Consider the following 5,242-nt stretch of genomic DNA (forward strand, 5'->3'; position numbering starts at 1 on the left):
CTGGAGGGAAACTTTGCTTCCTTCCCTTCAAGTCTTTTTTCCCAAGGATAACAGCCGGAAGAAAGGGGAAAGCTAACAATTACTGTTATTTGACTTTTGTGTGTGTGTGTAAAAATTTGTCTTAATAGCAGCAAGAGACACAGCTTTTGTTTTAGCTAGGTTTATCAAACCATGTATCTAGAATTGGAAAATAAGTTAGATATTCTAAATACATAAAAGATCTTGGATGGTAGATGGTTGGATCTTAAGGCAGTGCTTTACCAATAGCCATTGAAAAATTTTAAGACCCAAAAGTAATTATACGAATTTGTATCTGTCCCCTGTTTAAAGACACTTATTGTTCCCAGATCTACTCTAGTCTCTTAAAGCTTGGAAAATCTAATTGCAGTTAGATTTTATAGCCTAGGACCATACAAAACATTAAAATGTTACTTGTGGTTGGTCGTATATGAAGTCATCTTGCTTAGAGGAGTATAAGATAACATTTTAATCCATGGTTTATTTTCCCCATCCTTTTGGAAAGGTGATTCTAGAGACCATCATTTCTTCATATTTTATAACATATAACAATGAAAATGGTGATGTAGCTTGCATGTTCTTATTAGATTTAACTTGTTCAATTACATGTACATATACAGTATGTTAATATAAAGAGAGCATAACAGTTATATGCAATATGGCTTTTTTTGGGGATCTATGTGACTAAATAAAACTTGTAATAGAGTCAGTTTTGGGGGGTTTAATAAAAATATTTATCTGGATTTTTGAGCAAAAGTATTTGGTTTATGTAGGTAGTTAATTTATACATAGAGAGACAACTGGTGTAGTAAACACTTTCTAAATTCATTTAATCCAAGGTGTGTCTACACAATTCTGTATGATGGGTAAGAAGTAAAAATTCTGTTTCCATTTTATTTTTTGTCTACGTAATGCCAAATACTCGGCCTGGTCATTTGACAAAATCAAGTGCATTGACTAGTTGCTTTGGCATCATGTAATTGTCTAGGCTGGCCAAAACAGACACAGGAGCTCTCCTTGTAAAAAAAAAAAAAAAAAGAAAGAAAAAATGTCACCTCTCATAAGAGTGCTCCAGTACTAGAGGTGGACCCAATACAGGATTACTTCTCACCCCAGTGAGGGTGGCCCTGCAGGTCAGGGTTGAGGTCACTAGCAAACACACTGTGGAAAACACAAATGCTGTGTTGCTTTTGCCCTTGTGAATAAGCAGCTTGGTGTTTGTTTAATGATACAAGCTCATCCTGTTTTTCAGCTGCACCTTGGATAGTATTGATCTGTTTGGGAGAATGTCTGCTCTGAATCGGCACAGATCAGTCATCAGAACTCTTGTTGGTCTGGGTTATCTTCTGGCCAATTCAAGGAAATGAGACATAGGTCAATACTGGTTCCATATGGGCCTCTATGGGCATCAACAAGAGACCCATCCAATTTCTGTGGTATGAAATGCTATCACACCTGTTCAATGCCATCACAGAAAAACAGCTGCTTTTTTTTTTTTGCTGTTTTATCTCCTGTAAATGTTAAATATTGGGTTTGTGGATGTCTAAATGTCAAGGGGACATTTTAAAATAAAAATGCCTTCTTTCATTTTTGTTGTATGCCTCTAAGTTTGACTTCTTATTTTTTTCCTTTCTGCTCTGCCAAAAAAGTAAATGTAAATTATGAGAAACACAATAGGACCACTTTGTAACTGACTTTCTGGGCAGCACACAAAAAGACTGCTGTTCTCTGATTGTTTTTTTGTCAGCTTCAAAAGCTGTCTTCCTTCTGAAGTTTATAAATTTAAAATATTAGAGTTTAGCAAATGATTCAATCTAGCTCTGAAGATATCTACTTGAAATCATAAGATTGTTGTTTGAGACCAGAACTGACCTGGTTAAATTTCAATCTCTAATAAGGGAATATGTATGGAGGGGGTGGGATGAAGTTATGTATGGAAAATTTGAAAGTCATAAGCTGTGTAGCTTTTATTTTTTGCCTTAAAGTTAAGTGTTCAATTTTTTTGAAATTATGTGTTTTGCAAAATGAATATTAAAATTTCAAATGCAAATAAATAATCTTGTAGAATTTAAACACTTGATAAGTAGGCTGAAGTGATTTTAAAATCAGATTTTGTTCTTCTAGGTACATAAACATCTACTTAATGCGTCATGGTTTGAAATTGTGCAACTTCATAGGCTAGAATGAGGATTTGAGGTAGGGTGGGGGATAATAGTTCTGTATTAGCTGAATTGTTGCAGAACTAAAAAGTTAAGAAATGTGAGTACATACAAGCAATGTTTATCCAAGATGTCCAAACCAATTGATTAAGTTTTTAAAAAAAGTCGTTAGAATATGTTTTTAATATAGTGCTGAGAAAATAATTGATTACCTGAACTTTTCTCTTTTCACTATTGCTTTGATGCTATGTAGAGCCAGTCATCATGGACATCTCGTTCTTTCTGATACTACCTGTCTCTGTATAACATTTTTTTTAAAGATTTTTTTTGTAAGTAATCTCTATACCCAACATGGAGCCTGAACTCACAACCCTGAGATCAAGAGTTGCAAACTCTACCCACTAAGCCAGCCAGACACCCCTTTGTATGACATTTTTTAAAAAGTTTATTTGTTTATTTTGAGAGAGAAAGAGAGAGAGAGTGAGGGAGTGCATGCATGGGTGAGGGAGGGGCAGAGAGAAAGGGAGAGAGAGAATCCCAAGCAGGCTCTGCAGTGTCAGCACAGAGACCCATGTGGGGCTTGAACTGACCAACCATGAGATCATGACCTAAACTGAGATCAAGAGTCATGCTTAACCAAATGAGCCACCCAGGAGCCCCTAGCACTTAAAAAAATTTTTTTTTAATGTTTATTTATTTTTGAGAGAAAGAGAGATAATCAGAAGCATGCTCCAGGCTCTGAGCTGTCAGTACAGAGCCTGACATGGGGCTTGAACCCATGAACTGTGAGATCATGACCTGAACCAAAGTCGGATGCATAAATGACTGAGCCACCCAGGCGTGTTCCCAGCACTTTATTTTTAAAGATTTAAAAAATTTTTATATTATTTTTATTTAAACATTTTTAAAAAAAGATTTTGTTTATATTTTTGAGAGAGAGCATGACTGAGGGGAGGTGCAGTGGGGGACAGAGAGAGAGAGAGAGAGAGAGAGAGAGAATCCCAAGTAGGCTCCATGCTCAGTGTGGAACCCAACATGGGGCTTGATCCCATGACCTTGAGATCATGACCTGAGCCAAAATCAAGAGTCCAACACTTAACTGACTGAGCTACCCAGGGGCCCCTAATGTTTAGCACTTTTAGCGCCTGATACCATTTACAGGGGAGGAAGAGAGCAAATCAGTACTTGCTGTTTTGTTTTCTTACTTTATGATTGAAACAACGTATCAATCAAAGTAGGAGCCACTTTCCTGGATTCTTCATTGGCTGAGGGTGAGTTGGCATGCTGTAGTTATGTATATTTTGGTTTCTGTTACCTCATTTAAGTTTCCATAGAGTGGCAGTGGTTTGCACATTTAATAATTAGGTGTTTTGTTTTTTTTTATAAATGTCTTTGTTTCTTTTTTTTTTTTAAAGTTTATTCCTCCATCCTGAGAGATAGATAGATAGATGATAGATAGATAGATAGATAGATAGAGCAGGGGAGGGGCAGAGAGAGAGAGAGAGAAAGAGAGAGAGAGAGAGAGAGAGAGAGAGAGAGAGAGAGAGAGAGAATCCCAAGCAGGCTCTGCACACTGTGGAGCCTGATGTGGGGCCTGAACCCATAAACTGTGAGATCATGACCTGAGCCAAAACCAAGAGTTGGATGCTCAACCGACTAAGCCACCCAGGCGCCCCAATAATTAGGGGTTTTTTTAAGTGTTTTCCTATTTAATATTGCAGTCAGTAGTTGATGATTGCTGTCTGATCATCCATGTTGTCATCTCTGCTCATTTTTTATTTAACATGAATCCTATCTCATTTCCGATGTCAAATTTGCCCCAAAAGTAAAATATTATGTTTATGAAAGGTCCAGAGTTCACAAGGCAGTTTATACATGACTTTAGACATCCTATTGCATCTTTATATAAATTTTTAGTCATCTTTCCTCAAAGGGGAATTAATTCCAAATCCATTTTGTGTTTTGCCTTTGCACCTTTATAAAAAATGAAATGATCTCATATGTGTAGATCTATTTCTGCGCTCTTTATTCTGTTCCATTGATCTGTTTGTTGATTTTATGGCATACCACATTGTCTTGATTATTGTGACTTTTTAGTAAGTAATGAAGTCAGGTAGTATGGTTCCTCCAACTTTGTTTTTTTTCAAGATTGCTTTGGATATTCTGGCTACATTTTCATATATATTTTAGAATCTGCTTGTTGAATTCTACAAAAAAAGCTTGATGGAATTATGGCGGGGATACATCAATTTGGGGAGAAATGAAATTTTAACAATATTGAGTCTTCAAAACCATGAGCATGGTATATCTTTCCATTTACTTATGTTTTCTTTCATTTCTCTCAACTATGATTTGTAGATCTGTTTTGTATTTTGGCTGTCATTGAAAAACATGCTGAAGGATGATAAATGCAGTTTTCAGCTCTTCCCCTCAAAATAGCTCAATGGGTTACAAAGATTTTCTGGTGCAGGCTTATGCTTGTCTCATTTCCTAAAGTTGATTGTCTATGACCAGTCAAAAATGTATCTAGCATACTTCCCAGGAGTGGTATGCTAACTCATTAAAATCTGTTGCATGGATTCTTTTAGTGTTTCTCTTATAGTCACTTCTTTAAATGACCAATTTCTGTCACAATGACATTTACACTTAAAGAGTGTTAGAAATCAAGGTGCCTGGGTGGCTCTGTGGTTAAGCGTCTGTCTTCAGCTCAGGTCACGATCTCATGGGTTTGTGAGTTCAAGCTCCACATCGGGCTCTGTGTTGCCAGCCTGGAGCCTGGAGCCTGCTTCAGATTCTATTCTCCCTGTGTCTCTGCCCCTCCCCTGCTCTTGCTCTGTCTCTCAAAAATAAATAAAACATTAAAAAAATAAAATGAGTGTTAAAAATGATCCTCTAATGACTAGTGTTTTGTTGACTATTATTTTATCATTTTTATGCGAAAAGACTCAAAGTATCATTATTCTTAAGTTTAAGCAGTGGAAACATGCAGTTGCCATTGAGCCAACATTTGGGTAGCAGTTACTTTCTGCCTTTATTTTTTTATTGGAGCGTTGTGGCATCTTTTC

The sequence above is a fragment of the Felis catus genome, chromosome A1 (genome assembly GCF_018350175.1).
Source record: "Felis catus isolate Fca126 chromosome A1, F.catus_Fca126_mat1.0, whole genome shotgun sequence".
Lineage (NCBI taxonomy): Eukaryota > Metazoa > Chordata > Mammalia > Carnivora > Felidae > Felis > Felis catus.